We start from the raw sequence: 25,057 nt of genomic DNA, 5'->3' as shown, positions 1-25,057 counted from the left end.
AAACACTAGAGTACTGTTAGCTTTCAAAATTGAGGATATACTGTACTGTTTCTTAAATATTTTGTACTTGGCACGTTACAGTTATATCCATTTCAGGACAAATATTGCTAAAACTCTCAAATTTACTGGTACAAGTTGATATTTCTGCTATCAGAGGAATTAACAACCCTATTTTACAAACAAATGGTATTGTTTACACTTTATTTACTTCAATCTGAGACTAATATTTTACAGTAATTGAATCATTCAGCCCTAGTCAATACTTTACTGCATCAGAAAGTTTGTTATTAATCTAATAAGTATGCTATTTTGTGATATTCTAATGCAAACGTTGTTTAATTCACTGGTTATAATGCAAACTTTTGCACAAATTCGATATATTCACTACCTTCAAACCAAACAATTGTACTTATTTAGTGCATTTCATTTATATTTCTTGTAATTAACTTATGTTTCTTATAATTAACAAACTAAACTAATTACTTTGGCATGTTAAAAACCTTATTTTTTACTATTTCCTATTCTATCAGGTTCTATATTGCTGTTTTTATCAATTATGTAAGACCACACTCTGGTAAATGCACATAGAGTATTAGTAATCCCAAAGTGGTGTTTTTGGTGTCCAAGTTCAGATGAGAGTCTGCTATGTGCCTTTTGCAGGGGATTGCATGTGAAGTGTATGCATATTGAGCATTATTGAGTGTGTAGGCTTCCAAGTTTTGCTGTTATTTTCCTATAATTCTGCGAGACTGTAGAGAGTTCTCCCTTTTCAACCAGTTTTCTTTCATTGATTGGATACTTTTTGGGAACTTAGCAGTTTTTTATGTTATGAAGCAGATTGTTGTAGAATATTTTGCATGGTCTTTTGTGATATTGAGTGCCTGCTGTAACGGAAGTAAGTATCTTTCCTTCTTGTGTTGATGTTCTCGTGTAGGTTTCCTATTTTCGGTCAAGTTGCAGTAGGGAACTTAACAGTTTTTTATGTTATGAAGCAGATTGTTGTAGAATATTTTGCATGGTCTTTTGTGATATTGAGTGGGTACTGTAATGGTAGTAAGTATCTTTCCTTTTTGTGTTGATGTTCTTGTGTAGGTTTCCTATTTTCTGTCAAGTTGCAGTACTTAGAATAATCGCTATTGTCTTATTGATCTAAGAAGCTCCTTTGAATAATCATTTGCATGTGACCCTATACTCCACGCTGTACTTTGTTCTGGGAGCTATCTTTTGAAGCCTTGGCATTCTGCTAGTACAGTATTATTATCGTAGAGGTAAATTAGTTCGTGAAAATATGTATTTTTCTGATTAACTATAGTCGCTTAGTTGTTCTAGCAGGTATAAGTAGTTACTGCTGATGGTGTTAATTTTCTATTCGCAGGGGCTATGTATGATGTAGCGTATTTGTGTTGGCTGTCCCTTTTATTCCTATGTTGTTGAGTTTCTCCATAAGCATGTCCTGTTTTACTCTATTCTATGCCTTGTTGCTGCTAGATATCTGAGGTATGTTGCTGGTTCATATCTGAGCTAGCTTGTTTGACTATCTATTATTTTTGCTATGGCTGTGGCTATTGATGTCCCTTTCTGAATTCCATGTTGGTTTCTGTTTATCCTTGTTGCTGCTTGTTATCTGAGTTAGGTTGTTTGACTTCAGGACTATCCTTTTTTAACTTTATTGTTGATTGCTGTTTTGTTTATTTCCTTATTTGTTTTTATTTGTTTACTGAATCTATTTGTTTTGTGCAATAACAAAATTGTACAAAAAGTTCAAATAGCAGAAGAATTGTACTCTTAAATTATTAACTTTGAAAGAATAGTACTTTTAAAACATTCACTTTGAAAAAATTGTACTTTTAAAACATTCACTTTGAAAAAATTGTACTTTTAAAACATTAACTTTGAAAAAATTGTACTTTTAAACATTAACTTTGTAAAAATTGTACTTTTACACCAGAAATAATCAAATATATGGGAAAGAAGGAGAAGTTCTGTCCTTCAGAATAATAAATGTTGGATGGAAGAAAAATAATTTTGTTACTATAGTAAATAATATTACAAGACACAAAACAAATAGATTCAGTAAACAAATAAAAACAAATAAGGAAATAAACAAAACAGCAATCAACAATAAAGTTAAAAAAGGATAGTCCTGAAGTCAAACAACCTAACTCAGATAACAAGCAGCAACAAGGATAAACAGAAACCAACATGGAATTCAGAAAGGGACATCAATAGCCACAGCCATAGCAAAAATAATAGATAGTCAAACAAGCTAGCTCAGATATGAACCAGCAACATACCTCAGATATCTAGCAGCAACAAGGCATAGAATAGAGTAAAACAGGACATGCTTATGGAGAAACTCAACAACATAGGAATAAAAGGGACAGCCAACACAAATACGCTACATCATACATAGCCCCTGCGAATAGAAAATTAACACCATCAGCAGTAACTACTTATACCTGCTAGAACAACTAAGCGACTATAGTTAATCAGAAAAATACATATTTTCACGAACTAATTTACCTCTACGATAATAATACTGTACTAGCAGAATGCCAAGGCTTCAAAAGATAGCTCCCAGAACAAAGTACAGCGTGGAGTATAGGGTCACATGCAAATGATTATTCAAAGGAGCTTCTTAGATCAGTAAGACAATAGCGATTATTCTAAGTACTGCAACTTGACAGAAAATAGGAAACCTACACAAGAACATCAACACAAAAAGGAAAGATACTTACTACCATTACAGTACCCACTCAATATCACAAAAGACCATGCAAAATATTCTACAACAATCTGCTTCATAACATAAAAAACTGTTAAGTTCCCTACTGCAACTTGACCGAAAATAGGAAACCTACACGAGAACATCAACACAAGAAGGAAAGATACTTACTTCCGTTACAGCAGGCACTCAATATCACAAAAGACCATGCAAAATATTCTACAACAATCTGCTTCATAACATAAAAAACTGCTAAGTTCCCAAAAAGTATCCAATCAATGAAAGAAAACTGGTTGAAAAGGGAGAACTCTCTACAGTCTCGCAGAATTATAGGAAAATAACAGCAAAACTTGGAAGCCTACACACTCAATAATGCTCAATATGCATACACTTCACATGCAATCCCCTGCAAAAGGCACATAGCAGACTCTCATCTGAACTTGGACACCAAAAACACCACTTTGGGATTACTAATACTCTATGTGCATTTACCAGAGTGTGGTCTTACATAATTGATAAAAACAGCAATATAGAACCTGATAGAATAGGAAATAGTAAAAAATAAGGTTTTTAACATGCCAAAGTAATTAGTTTAGTTTGTTAATTATAAGAAACATAAGTTAATTACAAGAAATATAAATGAAATGCACTAAATAAGTACAATTGTTTGGTTTGAAGGTAGTGAATATATCGAATTTGTGCAAAAGTTTGCATTATAACCAGTGAATTAAACAACGTTTGCATTAGAATATCACAAAATAGCATACTTATTAGATTAATAACAAACTTTCTGATGCAGTAAAGTATTGACTAGGGCTGAATGATTCAATTACTGTAAAATATTAGTCTCAGATTGAAGTAAATAAAGTGTAAACAATACCATTTGTTTGTAAAATAGGGTTGTTAATTCCTCTGATAGCAGAAATATCAACTTGTACCAGTAAATTTGAGAGTTTTAGCAATATTTGTCCTGAAATGGATATAACTGTAACGTGCCAAGTACAAAATATTTAAGAAACAGTACAGTATATCCTCAATTTTGAAAGCTAACAGTACTCTAGTGTTTCTACATAGGCGTCTGTAGTGGTAAAATACATCCAGTCCTTAAGATTTTTGGCCATCCATTCATCCTCAGCGTCACGATTAGTCACAAAAGCAAAAAAAAAAAAAGCGAAATCTTGTGGATGTTATAATTTCTACTTTTCATGCAATCACCTACACTATAGTACTAAGTTTAGTGAATTTTGTTGTCTTCCTGATTGGTCTGTTAAAGTTAGTAATCAATAAAAATATACTTACATAGAAAAAATCCTGATATAGTTGGAATCTCAAAAGTATGTACAATCAGTGTTCTTGCTACAATTAGCCCCTAATATAGTATAAATTGAAGTCTAGTTAGTGATGGGCTGTAAAATGTTCTGGTACATGTAGTTACTTGAAATAGCAAATATTGGCTGTGTAACTGGTAAAGCCCTCAAAAAAATCAACTTCGTTTCCTCGTAGTACTCCCTGAAAGTGCTTCTTGCACGCTAATAATGCTCTGGCGTGTGTTCCTATGCCTCCTACTAGCCTCTGTAAAATTCATATTGACCAGTGCTTAACCATTCAACATGCTGCAGAGCCTAAGCTTTAAGCTTCAGTCAGTGGAATTTAGTTCTCATGGACATATAGTGATTGTAGAATAAAAATTAGAAGCCTCAAATAATACAGCTTAACAGATACAAATAACCCCTGGTGTTAATCAAACACTCAAAAAGTCAAGTAGTACTTGAAATGTACCCCGAATAAAAAACTATAAGAGTAAATAGCATGGTAAGAAAAGTTTGGCAGGTGGACTTAAGAGCCACGTAGTCATCTGCTAACATCGACTTGTCCTGTGATTAGTCATTATATTGTTAAATTGTTATATTTGAGGGATGAAAGAAACAATATTAATAAACATGCAGTTATAGTACTCTTGGTAAAGGGGTTTCAGTGCCTAGAGACATAATAATTTTAGTTACAGTAAAAGTTTGGCCTCTTATAAGTGCAAAAAGTACAAATATTAAACATTTCATACAGTTTATCTAGAAAGCAAAAGCAAAAATACAATAACTGCGCAACATACTTAAAAAATAAGCAAGCCGTGATATTCTAGTGGGCCATAATAAGACTAAAATATACTCGAAAATACTCTGACATAAGGTTGACGGCTATCTGAGATCAAAATTTTCAAGCTTTCTCTCATGCATAAAGTGGCTCTAGGAATCACTAAGCCTCAATAAAAATGGAAACATGCAGTAAAAGCACTTGGAGAGTTGTGGTGATCACATCATATGAAAAACATGCAAGAACAAGAATATATGGAACCCTACTCATATATTTAGGAAACTTTACCTACCCTAACAGTAAGAAAATACCGAGGAAACTCTAAAATAAACAAACTTTCCTACGAAGCAAACCAAAAATACCGTAGTGGAAGTCAATAAACCCTAACAACAACAACAAGATTCAACAACTACATCAAAACAAAAAACAACAATAATAATAATAATAATAATAATAGTAATAATAAAGTTTGTGGGTACAGTTTTACTTAAAAGTACTTTTTCCTTAGTGATTAGAGAAATTCTTTAAATAAAGAACAAAACTCAAAGTTAAGAATTAATAAATATAAGATACAAAAGGCAATAAATAGAAAAATTAATAAAAGAAGTTGAAAAAATTATCTTTGCAAGTCTAAACTGGAATAAACACTCCTGCCAGAATAGATGAAATTGTGATATTAGAGTAAAAATGGAAATAAACTTTTAAAATAGCAAGTTAAAAGTTGAAAAATGTCTTTGTGAGTCCAAAATTTAATAAAAAATGTTGCCTGAATAGAAGAAATTGTGATATTAGAGTAAAAAATGGAAATAAACTTTTAAAATAACAAGTTAAAAGTTGAAAAATGTCTTTGTGAGTCCAAAATTTAATAAAAAATGTTGCCTGAATAGAAGAAATTGTGATATTAGAGTAAAAAATAAACCTAAATTTCAGCTAAAGTTGAAGAAACACAGTTTGTGTGTCTAAATTGCCATGCGAACTCTTGCTTGAATCGTTCAAATAGCGTTTTCTGAGTAAAAATACACAAAAAATGCGAAATATTGTCCCTAACAGTAAAAACATCTGGTCAATTTTACATGAATCCTGATGTATATAAGGCAATAATCAAATGGTCTGTGGTTCGCAACCCCGAAATAAGGGCAAATAGTGGATGCCATCCACTTTAACTTGTAGATACTGGAACTGAATGTTCTTAGTTCAGCCAAATTCCTTACGGTTTTGGTCAAATAGTCTTTGCAATGTTACGAAAGGCGGCAGAAATACCGCGTAGATTACTTCCACCAAATAAAATTGGAACCTCAAAGAAAATCAATACTCGTGTGTAAAAATTTGGCGACACTTGACTTCCATTCAACTTCGGAAGAAGACCAAGCGAAGGGGACCGTAACAATGGCGACCCTTTCTTCCCCCACGCGTATCCATGAACGCTCGCGGTTTGAGGGTGCCGATGAATGCAACCACATAACAGGTTCTTCCGTAACAGGTTAATATTAATAACATATCTTCTGCCCTCATTCTTCGTTTGCATATAGGATACATCGTTCAATTTCTTCGCCTTTAAAGCGAACATGTGTTATAATATCTTCTACCTCCGATCGAACGCGTCGACACCGGTTGAATTCGGGTAAATCCGGATCCTTAATTATACCAAATATGACTCACCACCGACGCCAAAATGGCCGGACGTGACGCCTTAGAATAGGCCGAAAATGTGTTTAGTACATTAATGGAAAAACCATTAATTCCAAGTTCCCACGTGTGCATAAAGCACCCCTGACTCATATCCGGCAGAAACGCATATATAATATACAACAATAGTGTTAGAATAGTCCGAAAACAAACTCCATAATAGTGTCTTTTGTACCTTAATGGAAAAACCATTAATTCCAAGTTCCCACGTGTGCATAAAGCACACATGACTCATATCCGGCAGAAATGCATTAATAAAATACATCAATAGTGTTAGCTTAGGCCGAAAACGGAATACATAATAGTATCTTTTGTGCACTAATGGAAAACCATTAATTTCAAACTCACACGTGTGCATGAGTCATCGATGACTCATCTCCTCCTCCACCCCCGACACGTGTCGCCACGTGGCGCTAGATTAATTAACAATAGCGTCACCCCTCGAAAATGAATAAAAAAGCCATTAATGTCAATTAAAGGGTCTATTGTTTGGTCAGATCTCGGGCCAATTCTACTATGCAGTATTCAATTTTAACTGTTCAGTTTTATATTATAGGAACATAGACCTAAAACATTTGTTTTGGTTCTAGAAACGTTAATTGATTTTAGTGACGGGAATGTAATTTATCTCCACAAGATTGTAACATTGCAATTGAAGCAATTTTCTTTAATCGGCTAGTCCTTTGGTTGTCGATAAGGGAATATCCTTATGTAATATTATGTGCGCAGATAGCCTACATACTAAATTAGCTACAAATTTAATTATATTATTATTATTACACTTGCGTCATAACCAGAGGAAATACTTTTTTAAATCTCCTATTTGACAACATTATCAAAATTGTGACTATTGTCATACTCACATTGGATTGGTTCATTATGAAAGGAAAACTCAATAGACGGTTTCTGAAGTACTATTACTGAAACTAGTTACTATACACTTCAATAAGGAAAGGGACAAATAAACAATCCAAATTGTAGTCGATTTTAAAGCATACAATTCCACGGTATTGAAGAAAGTGACACTTGAGGTACACAATATTTTACTGTACTTGAAAACCTTTTCTACGCTGTTCTTTTCTTCTACTAGTTGTTTACTGATGTTGAATGATCATGCAATTTTGGGCAGTAATGAGAAATAACTGACAGATGCCTTATGAGGCAATTGCGTTTGTTTCTTTGTCTGGGTAAAAACTCGCTATCTCCGAAATTGAGGTACTACCTGAACCCAATATGGCCTACCTAAGGTTTGCGATTGTTTCTAATAGTGTAAAAAGACAGAAAGTTACAACTAATTGCAACATTTTAGAGGAGGAACATTTCTGGACGTTTACTGAAATTTGGAGTCAGTTATGTCATAGATTTTTGTTCTTCCAAATCAAAAAATGAAACAGAAATTGTAAAGAAAGTACCAAGTTTTTATAGGTATATAAGTATATCGGTACACTTACATTTTATTTACATAATGACATGTGAGATTTGCACAAAGAAATAGCATTGTTTTCAAACCAATAAACAAGGGTAATTTGTTACCAGAAAACCATGGATAACAGTTTGGGCAAATGAAAGGTCGTTTATGACCCTAAGTGAGTTCCACACATTCGACGTGAACATAAGTCACATTTGCGTTTGTCCTTCACGATGTATTCCTATGTAGACCATATTGAGTCCACCTTACATAGTGTTCTTTTTTCCTTCGTTATGAACAATACTTTAGATTAAAGTTTAAACCAAGTACATTGTTGTAAGGTACAAATTATGAGCTATCATAATATATACTAGAGATATAAACACCTATCACTTGGAAGATGTAGTAAGTAATAACTTCTATGCGCAATATTAGATCACAAGATCCAGCTATTTCGCTTCTTTGTCTTCAAGTTACTGTACCATAGGTGCAGCCAACAGATTCAATCACGTCATTCGGACAGTTTAAGTGACATACTAACGTCATCTGTTGAATTAACCATGTAAGTATTTGGAAACAGCAAAAAGGCCATATTGGATAGTAGGACATATTGGGTTTAGGTAGCTTATAAGAGCTATAAATATTAAACTTTGGTAAACTGACAAACCAATATTAAAGCCCAACACGAACTAACTCGAAGTAAGAGACAATAATCAATCACAGTAACTTGTTCACGATTCGTCAAAGAGGCAGAAATATGACGCTAAATAACAACAGTCAAATCAAAGTAAATTATTGTCATCTCGGAAAGTTTCAAATGAGAATATTTAATAATTTCTTCAATTGAATACTTTCTACTGAATGTTGGTTTAATGCGTAATGCATTATGTTGTTTGTTCCTTCTGTCTGTCAGTTAGGATTCAGACAATTGAGAGTGAATAATCGATATGTTTTTAATGTTGTGATCTCTCCGAAACCAATCAGCTTATAAATATGAGACTTGGTTGATTGATAAAGTTTTAAATTATGAGCACGTTATCACATATAGGCTATTTGTGCCTGTTACACAATATGGGGACAAGTCCCTTAACTAAATAAAAAATGAGGACAGAGCTCGAACAATAAAATCAAAGGCCTGTTCAAAAACTTGCCCACTTACTTCCTAAAACTTAAAACTCCTCATCAACAAATAAAACTATACTGTCTCGGAGAATCAAATCTCCTTACTCTAAAAGCTGAGGCTGTATTGGTTCAGTTATCACACACAGGACAATCACAGGACAACACAAGCCCATAGAGGATTATACTGGCACAGGGTGCAGGCGCCAGAACCTCGTTCACCTGCAGGGCTGCAGTTAATGGGGTATACTACGGGGAATTGAGGTTGACTTTTGGCTACCTTCTTAGGTAATCTTGCCTTACACGCCCATATGAAATTTGATCATTTCCGTATGGTGGGAACCTATTCCTTCTGTTTTGTGCATACCATTCGTCTATATCTACTCAAAAAGGGAGTTATACACCCACCAATCCACCCGTGTATACGCAGTTGTTTATGTACTATAACCATGTATTGCCACAAACGCTTGTGTAATTCATTCGCAAGATTGTGAGTAAGGAGCGATGTGCAACATTGGAGGAAATATGTAGGTAAATATCTGACAACGCAGGTTCTTTCCTGCTAAAGTAAATAGCTCATGTTAAGCATCCTTCTGACTGCATTGTGTTGAAGACTGTGCGATGCTCACTTCCTGCCTTGATGAACGTACTCTTAAATTTGAATGTTTGTCGTGAACGCTTTCACAGTTTTGCCAAATTAAGAACTAGATATCGACAACTGATCCAGTGTTACAGCTGCAATTCATAGTAACTACAAGATCCTCATAGTCAGGTCGGTGGAGAACAAGTAAGTGTTAGCATCAATCCTGAGTCTGTGCCTCATGATATCATACATGCGGTACAGGGCTTAAACAATATGTCATAAAAGAGCAAAACTTTCCCAGGAAAAGATAACTTTGAATATCTTCTACACGTTGTGAAAGGAAGGGAACATATCTATGCAGTCCTCTAGAAATGTAAAGCGTCAAACAAGAACCTGAGTTGGGTTGTATGTACCAATTCTAGTAGACAACACGGTGCTCCGATTGCATGCAAATTCATTACAGAACAAACAGACTGATTACGCTAATAGAATAGGTCTTACTTTCTAAAACAAACAAAGAGGATCTACTTAAATTTGCATTTGCATTTTGTTATTCTTTCTTTGCCTTACTTGTCGAGACGAATAGCGATATGAGAACGAATGGTGATATGTTGATATGGTTAAAGACTCAAGCGGAATATTCATGAGTTGCCTAGTAGTTGAAGCAAACACTTCAGATTTTGTGCCATGCTACGTTAATCACTTCCAAAAAGATTGTTGAAAGTTACATTTTTCCTAGAAAATAACTGTGCATTTTCCTAGAAAATATCTATGCATTTGTTTTAACAGAGACGAGTCTGTTGATTTTGTGAAGAGTTATAGAAAACCTTAATTTCTTTACTCACTATCTATAGTATTATAGATAAAGTCGATCAAACATTGTTATATAATCTTGTACGTGACTGTGACAATAATCTTATCTATCTACGCAATTGCAAGGCGATAATCAGCATCTACGTGAACATGTTTTCTAAAACAATTTCTCAACTCTCCATATTCTGAATAGTTTTTTTCTTAATGTATTATCTTGTGGGCGAAATTAATCATTAAAGGTCTTCCACTACATGTTACAAACCACTAAAGATATTAGATTCTCCTTCATTTTTACTATTTACTAGATTGTACCGCATATACTTTCGTATGTACCATGGGCGTATTTAAGGGGGGTGTTCAACGGCCCCACCCCCCCTTTGGTTCAGTAAAATTACCAGATTACCTGTTCTATCCGCTATGCTCAGAGACGTGTTCTTTTGTTCTCATAAATTACAAGCATATAGAAAGAAATGAGAAAGAAATTAATTCCACACACAAGATGGGACTGCAAGGCAAATGTCTACAATTTCCTGATAGTTTCAGAATTTCTGAAAAAAATACTCAGAAAACTCCTGATATTTCACAAATTCTATAATGCCACATGTAAATTTTGCCCGAGGCAGCTGCTTGTGAACTTATAGCGCGAACATTATAATTTCATTTGAAGTTCCCAATATGGTTTGTTACCATTCAAGAATTAAGTATTCCTCAGGTTCTAATTTTCTGATAATTTGAAATTTCCCAACTGTTTGATAATCCAGAAAGTTGATAAATCATTTTCTAAACTCTCGATCGGAAAGGGAAACTTGTCCCTATTGGCGATTGTAACTGCATCTGGGTTAGTTTCAGCTATTAGTACTGCTACTCTCTCTGGGTTGAGTGGGTGTGGATGAGAAAAAAATAGTTTGTGAAGAATATGATGGTGCTGATGTAATTTTTGTACATTGTTCAGCACATTTTTTCAGCCTGGCTATTGCCCACTTCTATGGAATTTCTGCGATATTGAGACTGTCAAATCAGTTATATTTTTTCCCTCGAGTCTTCTCTAAGGAGCAGCCCCCAGTGGTTAGCAGCACATCGTGGGTCCCGGGTTCGAAACCCGGAATGGGCATGGATGTTTGTGGGTGTCCACTCATCAAGTTCATCATGTCATCACTCATCCCGATCTGCGGAAATTAGCCAAAAGTGACACAAAAAGCGAAGTAAAATAATGCAAATAAATCAATCAATCTTCTCAAAGTAATTTAGTTGTAAAAAATGCAGTGCAAGATACCTACGGAAGTTCTGTAACGTTCTCAAGTTGTTTGACACAAGATGGGGAGAAAAGTATCAAAACTTGTGAAATCATATACACTAATAGTAGAAACTTTTCTGTTGGTCCATTTTTGAACCATCTTGCAGTAGAAATGAACCCAAGTTTCTCTGAACACAGTCAACACATTGAAAAATTGCAACAACTAATTCCAATATGAAATGCCTATTTCTTATTCATTGGAACAGTGTGTCAAAATGTTGGATGGCCTGGTTGATATGTTTTACATTTTCAAATCTGAATGTAAAATGTGGAAAACAGTAATTGAAAAGATCCTCGACTGATGGACCCTGCACTGATAACTGTACATACATATGAATATTAAAATAACACCAATGATTTTGTTTTCAATTTTGTAGCAAGGAGGAACAGACTAATTCTAACATTGAAATTCTTTTTTAAAGAGAAGCTGGGATTAGCTTTTTTTTCAAAAGCATTTTCTGCTCATTGTATGTAGAAAAGTTAGAAGTTCGTAGATAGACTTAATTTAATAAATGTGTGACCTTTCATGTGGTGGCAGATCATACCTAGGGCAGATAATACCTATACGCTATACGTCCCGGATTTTCAGGGACAATCCAGAATGGTATCATTTGTCGCGGTGTTCCGAATAGTTTCTTCAGGATGCACAAATGTCCTGGAATCGGGTGGGAAAGAAGAAGTGATTAAGACTATATTTTCCTGAACTTTTGTTTATATTTAAATGAGTGGACGTAATTTTAAAATGCTAATTTTACAAAACAATCTAACTATACATTGAACCACTCCCTCTCCATAATACAAGAGTTAACAAGATACAGACGGTACTGCAAACATCTTTGACTTCACGATGGCGCCGCCGTCTGCTAGCAGTGCTGAATTTCAGTTACGATTCTCTTCCATTGTATAGTAACCTTCTTACTATAAAGAGTCAGTGCTTGGGTGCCTATCTGTTCAGTCCAAAGTTTTCAAATAAAGTTCCCACACGATGTGTGATGTAAATGACAATCATGTTGTACATGCATACAACCTTATCGGGGCCAGCCCTCCACCCGCTCCCTAACAAGCTACCGGTCACTAGTGTCCCGGATATTCACTTATGAAATATAGGAACCCTAATTGAACCAAAAGTTGAATACCCCCCTTACGTGAGCTATATATACGCCCATGGTATGTACCATTGTGGTTTCCAAGTAATCGCAAGTTGAATTTAAGGTTTGTCGGTTGAGGCGGGGAGGGAGGGAGAAACTTCACGCATCCGCCGTGGTTGTGTACACACACGTAAATAAGTGGGATTTAGGAAGGCAACTTCACGCATCCCCTCCCCTATCCATTTGGATCCTCACATATAATTTCATTGGAGCATTTGGTACAGCACCGGTTCAAGGGTTTTCGGCAAAATAAAATTCAGATTTGGTGGTTTCACCGCATTTGAAACTGCTGGGCGAAAGTATTTACAATATATAGCATTTTATTTGCATCTCCTTACTTCGATCAAAGTTTTGTTTGTAGGTTTACATTTTTCTAGTAGTTGCTGTTCAAACATGGTTGCGTGGAAATCGTTGAAACGAATCTAATCGATGTTTCCTACGCTCAAGATGAAGCATATCACAGGATATTAGATCGATTGTTTTAGCTGTATTGTTATGTTTCTTATGTGCCAGTACAGTATTTATTTTTATTTTACTTTTTATAGATAATGCTTGATGTGGTTGATTTACTTGTGTTGTTATAGGGTTTTCATGATTTCCACCCCACTATCTATTGAGAAGCAGCTACTCGAAAATAGTAATAGTACACACGAGAATTTCAGAGTACAATCTGGTACAAAATAATTCCTACCCAACGATGTGCTTTAAACCTTCTTCCTGTTTGTGTAGGTGGGCAACTAGAGTATTGGCAGCATTTAGTAGCTGTAAACCCTAATATTACATAAGAAATTACTCAAAAACCACAATGGTACAGACAAAAATGTGGTACAAACCGATACGAACGTCAACTATTTCAATAATATTATTTTTGTAACTGTGCAAAACACTGGGGAGGGGAGGAGCTGCATGACGTCAGAAGTTGCCCTTCTAAATTCAGTTTTTGATTCCTCGAGAATACTAATAGAAGAAAAGAAAGAAATAACTTTTGTACCAGTTGTGGGGAGGGAGAATTCAGAAGGGTGCTCATCTTATTAGAAATCGATTATTGTGTCCTATATACTTACATATGTGAATACAGATTAGATAGACCTAAAATGTCTATATTGATTGGCACTAGATTTAATTCATGGCAGGATATCATATTCATTTTTAAAAATTAAGTGGTGTAAAATTATTTCAATAAACATCCATGCACCAATGGATAATAAATATGTTAATACTAAAGATGATTTTTATGTAGAGTTAAAACAGGCCTTTGATAAATTTTCCCAGTATGATAAGAAAATTCTGTTAGGTGACTGTAATACACAGATTGATTATAAAAGGATATTTAAAACCACTATTGGTAAAGAACGTCTTCATGAATTAAGTAAAGATAATGATATACGACTAATTCCTTTTGCAATTAATAGAGAAAATTGCAATTTTTAAACACAAAGATATCAATAAATATACCTGGTCTTCTCCAGATGGCAGAACTCATGATCAGATAGATCATATTCTGGTTGATTAAATAATTGATACAAGTACAATTAATATTCGTTCACATAGAGATGCTGACTGTGCCAATGACCATTATTTAGTAATTGCTTAATTAAAGGAAGACTCTCAGTGGTAAATCATAAGGAACAAAATCTAAAAGTTTCAAAATTTAACACAGGAAATTTGCTGACGAAAGAATTAAGAAAGATTACCAAATTAAATTGTGAAATAGATTTTGATATTTTGCAAGATTTAATTTATGATGAAATTATAAGTAAAACAGACTTAAATGAGAATTGAATGCATACGTAATGCAATAGAATCAGCAGCTAAAGAAAATATAGGATACCATAAACCAAGAAAAAAGTAAGCCATAAAAATGAGAAATCATGCTTAAATAACACTGATGATACAAATTTAAACATTTATAATGGAATAAATCGAGAAGTTAACCGCACGTTTAGAAATGAAAAACAAATTAATTGAATAGCAAAATGAACAAAATTGAAACAAACAGAGAAAATAAAAATATCGGAGATATATTATTGTGTAAATGTATTTAGAAAGAGGTGGAAACCTACAGTAAACTTCATAAAAGGTAAAACAGTGAATTTTGGGCTCATCCCAGGGGTATTTTAAATAGAAGGAAAGAGTACTTTAATGACTTTTTAAATGTTCATGAAGGAGATAAATCAGAAGTAAATGAAGTACACACAGCAGAACGTTTAGTACGAGAACCTAACTTTTCTGAAATTAAAGATGCTATTAAAAGGCTAAAGAATAACAAAGCAACTGATATTGATTTAATACCAGCTGAGTTAATTAAATATGGTGGGAATTCGTTAATATGCGAAATTCGTAAAAAAGTCAGGTGACCTCGGCGGCCAATTGTAGAAGACATTATCATCATATCCGGCACGTCCAATCCATCTTCCTGGAAGCCGCTCATTCAGATGTTTCCGAACATGTAAATGCCAGTGAGGAGGTGCTCCATCTTGTTGAAAAATAAATTCATTGCCTTCATTTTCTTCCAATTGTGGAAATAACCATTCAGTGAGCATGTCAAGATAAGCTGGACCTTTCACAGTGGCCTCTCGAAAGAAAAATGGGCCATAGACTTGACGTTTCGATACGGCACAAAAGACATTCACGTTAGGGGATTCTCTTTCAACTTCCAAAATTGCATGTGGATTCTCACTCCCCCAAATCCTTACATTATGTCTGTTCACTTTTCCACCAACGTGGAATGTTGCCTCATCACTGAAAATTATTTTTCCTGACAGATTTACGTTATCCTCCATTAGTAATATAAAATGTTCAGAGAAATCTAACCGTTTTACAGGGTCATCAGGTTTCAACTTGTGCACTAGAAGTCGAGTCGCGCTAGCAAGCGGCGTGGAACCACCCACTCTGGTAGTGACACGCTGTTGCCGGATTGACCTACTTCAGGATTTTCGCGAGCCCACAGAAACATGAGGAAGGTTGAACTACTGCAGCTCCTTATGTTACACAAACCCCAGTTCCCCATATATCGAATAGACAAGCTTGCAGAAGAAGCGGGACATACGGTGGTCCGTCTCCCGCCTTATCATTGTATGTACAATGCAATCGAACGTATTTGGGCACAGGTCAAAGGGCTGGTAGCACAGAGGAACACTTTGCCACCTTTTCCACCGTCTAAAATTTTGCAATTGACAGAACAGGCCATCGGGGATGTGACAGCAGATAGGTGGCGTTCGGCTATAGAACACAAAAGAAAGATTATTTCCGAAGCATGGGAAAAGGAGGGTGTTGAAGAGCAGCAAAAGGAGGATTTTGTAATTTCACTTGGGCGGGAAGACAGCAGTGACAGTAGTAGCTCAGATGAAGATGTTCCTTTACCAACCAACAATGAAGATGATCTTGGGATAGCGCCACTGTAATGGTAGCCGGTAAGCAAAGGCAACTGATTTTTTAACTACTACTTCTGTTCTTTCATTAATTTTTGATGTTTTTACATACAGATAGCTCAAAGCATTAATAACACATGTACCAAATGTATCATTAATGTTAAGGAAATCGAGCAATTGCCAAGCGTTTAGTTGTAATATATTGAACTCTGTATTGCCAGAGCCTGTATTCTCATATAGCTTCCCAAATTATCTCACTTCACACACGCACATGTGCCTCTCCGATGGCACAGTGGTAGGGTAAGTGTTGTCGCCTTGTAATCAAGTAGTCCTGGGTTTGATACCCTGTCGAGGCACATAGTGGTTCGGATCCCACTTCCAACTGTAGGTCCATTCCAGATTACCCGTAGTGTGCATAAAGTGGACTTTAAAACACCAACTCAATCAATCAATTCACACACAATTGATTTGTTCTTGATAAATTCTTCTCCGTAATACAGTAACTCAGTTCTGTAAAATTCTGTTTTAGAGATGAATTTTTCTAGGTTCCTCAAAATATAATATAAAAACGTGTTAACGAAACGAAGTTGTACGTAATTTGTTTATACGTAATTTGTCCTAATTTTCAAGAAATACATTTCATTTGTAAGTCCTGAAGCTTCAACAATCGCGGCGTGACAAAGAAGGCAAAGAGAGGCAGCATGAAATCAAAGGAGAACGATTTGCCACAGTGTTGTTCATAACACAAGACGCATTTTCTTTTGTTGGTAATTGTGATACGATACAACGTAAGTAAAAAGATGCCGGTAGCTGATGCTTGCAATGTACCATAATAAAAACACAACAAAGTTTCTTTCAGTGAAGGTTTTCGGTTGCTGTGTAGAGCAGGAAGATAAAATGTTTCATGCTTGCCAGAATGTAAAATTCACACTGGAAGTTAACGTCAACCTACAAGAAACTTCAGATTCAAACTTCTAGATTCGTTAAATTATCACTTTACGACGGAAATAACATATATTAGCATACTGATACGTACTTGCTTAATTTCGCGTAACGCTTTTTTCCCGAGCTTGCCAACAGCTGACGCCTGTCCGTGTGTTTGTGCGAACGTGGCAACGTAGAAACCCCCCAGCCACATGGCAGCCAACGAGGAGACAGAATTTGGTCACGTTCTGCCGTTCTGCGTTCTGATTGCACGCCGCTTTTTATCGCGTCCGTACTGTAATTGCAGTTTGTAGGGGTGAAACTTCAGTCGCGTACGCAGGATATTAGATACGGTGAATTTAGGGATGTTCAACTGCTGACTAGCTCTACGTACAGACTTGTTAGGACTACGAACAGATGCCTCCCGCACTTGTTCCACACTGTGGCCGCGGTGGCTCAGTCAGTCCGTGCTTGGCCACGGGAGAGGCAGGTCGAAGCTAAGCAGTCGTGCGGGCTTAGATAACGCGTGACGCGGAAAGCCGAGTGCGAGTGTTGAGCCAAGTGGAAAATAGGACTCTGATCGGTAATAGTATTTGACAATAGTTAATAAGAACAAAAAGGATAGAAATGGAACGTGAAAATACCATTTTGATAAATTTCGCATATGGAGCAGCAAAACCCAGTGCAATGGACGTGCATGAGTTCATTTACAGTAAGTTTAAACTCAGTATTGATGAAATTTTAGCAATACAAATACCGACAACTGCGCGAGGTGTTTATTTGAAATTAGTGCGACAACGTACTATGTTAAAATTGCTAGAACAGTACCCAGGTGAATTAGAATTTAAGTATGATAATGGGAACGTAGTGAAAGTAAAAATTAGCGACGCAAGTCGAACAGTGAAATACGTACGTGTATTTAATTTACCTATGGAAGTTGAATTAAGACAAGTGCACGGGAAATTCAGTGAATATGGAACAGTGGATGAAGTGACAGAAGAAATGTGGAGTGAAAAGTTTCGTTACCCCGTGCCCAGTGGCGTACGTACGGTAAAAATGTCATTAAAGAAGCCAATACCATCATTTGTAACTATTGGCAAATATAAGGCACACGTGATATATACGGGACAAACTCCAACGTGTGAGTTCTGTGGTTCGGATGAACATTTAAGATACAGTTGTAACCAGCGGCAAATGACTACCCTACGGGTCCCACCGAAAGTCAAGGCAACCTACAGTAAGGCAGCTTTGCCCAGTGAGACCGACATAGTAAGCTCAGAGGGTTTAGCTAGTGCATCAAATCAGAAGAAAAATGAGGTTACCTCACAAATGAAGCCAACCAGTAATAATGAGATGGGAAAACAAATAGGAAGAACACAAGAGGAGGGAGCAAATAAAAAAACGTCAGAACCTCAAGATAAAAAACACTCGAAGGAAGAAAAAGAATCAAGAGAATCAATGAAGAGTGAGAAGAAAAAGGAAGAATTCATGGACACATCCCTCCCCCCCACTACCTTATCACCAGAGGAAACTGCATCCGCCACTAAATCACTGAGTGACAAACAAGAATCAGAAGAAGACAGTGATCTCATTTCCACTTGTGGGAGTGAGAATAGTAATCAAATGAAGGTAAGTGAAACTAAGCTTAAACGAAAAACAAAAACAAAAAACTCTATAGCAAAACGGCGTTCTACCAGACGATTAGGAAATAACTTTTCAAATAGTGCTCCAATTATTGGATTAAATTCTCCAGTAGTGAAGATGGGGACTGGTAATCGAAGTAAAGAAAGCGAAAAGGCAGCTCAAGAACATAGTACTTAGAGTAATTTATTTATATGGAAAATATGTATTATACAAAAGTGTGGATTATTTTAATACTATTAATAGTATTATATAGGAATATGGAAACATCAGTAATACGAGTTGCAAATATAAATATAAATAATATACAAAATGAAACAAAGTTAAAATCACTACGTAGTTTCTTGCATCAAAAAAGTATAGATGTTGCGATGTTGCAAGAAGTAGGCCGAAATTCGCTAGAATGTAATCAAAATTACATAGAATATAATAATTATAATTCAAGTGGTACAGGAACTGCAATTTTAGTTCGTAAAGGACTATCATTTATCCAAGTACAAAAAGAATCCAGTGGAAGACTAATCATGGGGAAATTGGGAACCTTGACATTAATTAACGTTTATGCCCCGTCGGGATCAAGATACCGGAACGAAAGAAGTAATTTTTATACATATACAGTACCACAATACATTGCAGGTAGTGCAGGTTCAATGTATTTAGCAGGAGATTTTAATTGCGTATTATGTAATGTGGACCAAACACCGGGTTATAATTTTTCAAATGCTTTGCAAAAATTGGTGCACAACTTGCAGTTAAAGGACGTGTGGCAAGAAAAAAGAGGCAATGAACTCGGATACACATACGTCACTGCAACTAGTGCCTCGAGAATAGATAGGGGATATGTTTCAAGTGAACTAAAATCAAACATTACTTCTGTTCATATGGAACCGGTGATTTTTAGTGATCACCATGCTGTAATTACAACAATGAAATCACCGGTAAGGTTAACTAGAATAGGGAGGGGAACTTGGAAAATGAACACATCACATTTAATTGAAGAAGATTTTAGATTTGGCTTTGACAAACAGTGGGAAAAATGGACTAAGAGATCGTTATATGAACAAAATATTAATAGATGGTGGACAGAAATTTTTAAGCCAAATTTCCAAAGATATTGTAAACAATACTCCTGGGAAAAACAACACGAATGGTATAATAAATTTAATTTCCATTATGCAGTATTACACGACCTATATAAGAAAAAGAACAATGACCGTGACACGCAAACGAAAATTAAAAAAGTAAAAGCACAACTACTGCGCCTACAGGCAACAAAAGTAGAAGGAATACGTATACACAGTGCGCTCCCCAATATAGATATTGAAGAAGAAATAAATTTAGTTCACGTAACAAATATATATCAGCGACAAAAACAGAGTCTGATAACAGAAATGCAGGATAATCATGGAGGAGGCCATAATGAGGGGAACCAAATACAACAAATAGTGTATAAATATTTGGAAAATAAATATTCAAACGCATATCAAAATAATGAGAAGGCTAGTCAATTTTTAGACAAATACATACCAATCCTGAAATCAGAAGAAATGGTTGGATTAAACCAACCATACACAAATGAAGAAGTGTATAAAGCAATAGTAAAGGGGGTACGGGGAACAGCACCTGGGGAAGATGGAATAGCGACTAATGCATATAAAGTTTTATGGCCAACAATGGGTAATACTTTAACAAAATGGGTTAATACAGTATTAAACAAAAATAATTTAGTAAATTATGAGACAACAGGAATAATAATTTTAATACCAAAAAATAGTCAACCCAAGGAGATGAAAGATTACAGACCAATAACTTTATTTAACACAGACTATAAAATACTGACTAGATGTGTAGCAAATCGATTAAAGTTGATTTTGACAAAACTGGCTACACCATATCAATATGGAGTAGTTGGAGAAAAAAAAATATACCATTTATTGACACTATTACGAGATGAAATAATAAAATCTCAAGACTCCCAACAAAATAAATACCTCGTAGCGATTGATTATTCACAGGCATTTGATAGAGTGGGACATAGTTTTTTGTTAAAAACAATACAAAAGATGGGTATTCATGGACAAATGTATGAAAATATTAAAACATTAGTGACAAATATAAGCTTAAAGGCAAAAATCAATGGGTTTTTAACTAATAAATGCATAGTCAAAAGAGGACTTCCGCAAGGAAGCCCATTAAGCTTACCCCTTTTTGTAATGGCCTTGGCACCTTTCCTTCAACACTGTCGCACGACCGTAAATAATAACATTACAGGAACAGAATTTACGATTGGAGCTTATATCGACGATGTCACAGTCATATGTCAAAATCAGGCAGCGATTAAGAACTTAATGGAATGTATACGACAATATGAAATAGAATCTGGTGCCTTAGTGAATAAGACTAAAACGTGTTACTTAACATTAGGAAAACAACACGAACAGCCACCTGACGTGACGTTTAAAAAAGTGGATCAAGTTAAAATCCTAGGAGTGTTTTTTACAAATGACACTACAAAAAGCACAAAATTTAGTTATGATAATATATATCAGAATATTAATTATACCATACACAAATTTATACAACGACCCTTCACTTTATGTACGCGAGTCAAAATAGCAAATGTATATATCTTATCAAAACTGTGGTATGGAGCCCAAATTTGGCCATGTGATAATCGTAACTTAGCACGAATAAAGAAAAGTTTAAACCGGTTCCTTTGGGCAGGAAAAGTTTTCCGAGTGAATCAGCAGACACTTAGCTTACAAAAACAGCAAGGAGGAATGAGTTTGGTGGACGTTGGTAAAAAAACAAAAGCTTTGTTTAATCATCGATATTTTTCAATGATTCAATCTAAAGAAAATGTCGAGGACATTCCAGGGTATACATATATAAGAGATATTCCATTAGAAGCACCAGTGAATGAGATCAAAATTCCCACTTCCCAAAAAGTATATCAAGAAGCTATAATGGAATATTTATATGGACTTATAAAGAAAATAGACTATAATCAGCTAACAGTGAAAGATTTGTATAATCAATACCTTACTCAAAATATGGATACGCCGCACATAGTGAAGAAACACCCACAATATAATTGGAACAGAATTTTTACCAATATCTCGGCAAAACACTTATCCAATAGACAATGCAGTCAGTGGTACCAAGTTGTTCACGAACTAATTGATAATAAAGCAAAACGACATCGGTTGGGGTTTAGTTCAGACCCTAATTGTGAGCAGTGTTTATTAGAAGATACAATAGCACACAGGATGACGTACTGTGGAAAGGCAAAACAAGACTGGCCGGTACTCCAAAAAATGATAGCACATATAAGTCGATCATCAGTTCAGTGTATTACTCCGAAAGTAATAATTTTTCCGGAATTTAATTTTTTCCCTGCTACAAAGCATCGAGCGATACAGTGGATTATAGGTACGTACATGATATATATTTTTTTCAATGGACAAACAGGAAACAATATGAGGGACTATTACCGAAGTGAATATGGGAAAATTTTACCTAGTAAAAAAAAAAAGGTTATATGCAAACTATATTCAACACACACTGTATGACTCAACAATAATGTAACATTTGTGAATGTAACCACAAATGAAGTATGGTTAAACCTTGTTAAAAAGTAGTAGAATGTAATAGTTATATTGTAAATAAAAAAAAAAAAAAAAAAAGTCGGTAACGCGTCTGACTACCATGCTAAAGGTCCCGGGTTCGATCCCCGGCCGGGATCCAAATCCGGGAACTTTTCCAAGTTCCAAATCCTGGAACTTTTCTAACGATGGAAGCGGCCCCGGCGCCCACCCAGCGTAGAATAACATGGGTACCTGGGGAAACCTGAGGGGTAAAGGCGGTCAGGGGCGTGGTGCTGATCACATCACCCCCACTCACGACCGGATCAAGAAAGTGTGGGGCGTTACCACCACACCCCATATACGCCTTCATGGCGTGGTGCTAAGCACAGGGGAACACTTTACTTTTTTTTTTTTACTTGTTCCACAATTCCCGCATTGACAGATGGTCTCCCTGAATGGCCTTTCCTCTGATGACATATGCAGCCACGATCCACAAAATCCCGGTACCACTTCAAAATTGATGTGTGTGAAGGAGCCTGATTTTGAAACCTTCGTCTATAAGCACGCTGAACCTTCACCAAACTCTGCGTGGAATGATATTCTAAAACACACCAACTACGTTCTTAAATCGTCTGTAATAACAACACAACTTTAAAGAAAAACATTCACATGTAACCTGCCTGCCTGCTAAATATCCAACAATGAACCCGCATCGTCCATTGTTGTCAGGAGTGAATTTATTTCAGTTTCTATGTTTGATCTCATTCATTGTTGTCCATTGCTGATATTGGTGTCCATTGTTGACATGCACAAAAATATTTGAGTTTTTCTTTCAAATGTCACCAATTTCATTTAAATACGATTATCCAAAGCGACGTAATACCACTTTGAAGTATGACAGTATATTTATGGACACTGTGTATGTTAGTCGAGTTGGGATTACCTAGGAATCGTCTTAAATTTACAATTCATGATGCTTTAAGACAAAGAGATGCACTATCTCCATTGCTCTTTAATTTTGCCATAGAATATGCTGTTAGGAAGGTAAAAGAAACTAATGAAAGACTAAAATTAAAGGGTATGACTTAGTTGATATCATATCCAAGTGATGTAGACTTACTAGGGGATGATATAAATACAATTAAGAATAATGCTAAAATATTTTTAAAAGCAGCTAAGCAGATAGATAGGTTTGGAAGATAGCAAATTGAAAACTAAATAAATGCTTACAGGCCGAAACGAAGTGTTAGGTAATTATCAAAATCTAATTATTGACAACGATTCGTTTTAACCAGTTTCAAAATTCAAGTACTTAGGAGTAATAATAACAAAGAAATAAAGAGAAGACTTAATTCAGGAAATGCATGTTAGTTCTTTCTTCATAAAACTCTTATTATATCATATAATATCTAAGGAATTAAAGTTAAAATACAATTTTGCCTGTAGTGTTATATGAATGTGAAACTTGGTTCCTCACATTAAAATAGGAACATAAATTAAGAATATTTTAAAATAAACCCCTTAGGAAAATATTTGGACCTAAAAGGGCTGAGGAGACCGGTGGGTGGAGAAGATTACACAATTTAGAACTACGCAATTTGTATTCATGTCCAGATATTATTGGAATAATTAAATCAACAAGACTTACGTGGGCAGGCCATTTGGCACGAATGGGAGAGAAAAGAGGAGTTGACAGGATTCTTGTTGGGAAATCTGATGGTAAGAAATCTCTAGGAAGGCCAAGCCGACGATGGAGGATATCGTTGAGATAGACAGACCTAAAGGAAATCGGTAGGGATCGAAAAGAGAGGATATATCTTGCTCAATATAGGGACAGATGGAAGGCCTGTGTTGCTGCAGCCATAAACCTTCGGGTTTAGGAAGGCTAGAGTGTTAGTTAGTTAATATGTGTTATGTAAAGTAATCTAGGGATATGGGGACTTCTCGGATACCCTGTACTAGATTCTATGAAATGGAAAAACCACGTGATAATCAAAGTTGTTTTTTGTATATGGAAGAAGCATTTAATTAAAATATATATATTTTTAAAAATTCTTCAAATGTGTGTGTGTGTGTGTGTGGACATATTAAACCAACATTTTATAAGAAGAAAGTTTGTCTTAAGAGCATGTAGGCAACGCCCAATGATAGTGCATTAATTGTCAATAAGAACAAGATAAGAATAAGATAAGACTCTGAAGGACAATGGGTCGAGAAAATTAATCATATGATTAAGGTCATAGTAAATACCTCAACTGATAGTGAGTTAATTGTGTGAGGGGATTTTTAGTTGTTAGTCCTCGATTTCTCTCTTCCGTTACGTGAAGTATTGTTGTCTTTAGCTGATTGTTACGAGCGTGTCAAGAGTTGTTTGGAAGGAAGAACGAACCATCGGATCCTGCTTAGGTGTTACAGCATTCAGCAAACTCAACCTCAGAAATATCACTGAGTAGGAAAAGGAAGACTTTGGACTACAAAATTATCGCCACGCACGAAAAGGAAGAATTTGGATTTCGTGTACTAGGATTTGCAGCGCCCAGCAGAGTAACAATAAGTTCATCACAACGTGGGTAAACGAAGGTAATTATCTCAAATTGTCGTGGGTTGATTTCAGGAGATAACCTAAATCTCAATGCTTAGAGGGGTGCACAGAAATAACCTATGGAATCC

The sequence above is a fragment of the Lepisma saccharinum genome, chromosome 7, assembly GCF_977018435.1.
Source record: "Lepisma saccharinum chromosome 7, izLepSacc3.1, whole genome shotgun sequence".
In the NCBI taxonomy this organism is placed as follows: domain Eukaryota; kingdom Metazoa; phylum Arthropoda; class Insecta; order Zygentoma; family Lepismatidae; genus Lepisma; species Lepisma saccharinum.
The sequence above is the reverse complement of the archived record's forward strand: the minus strand, read 5'-3'. Positions refer to the sequence as shown.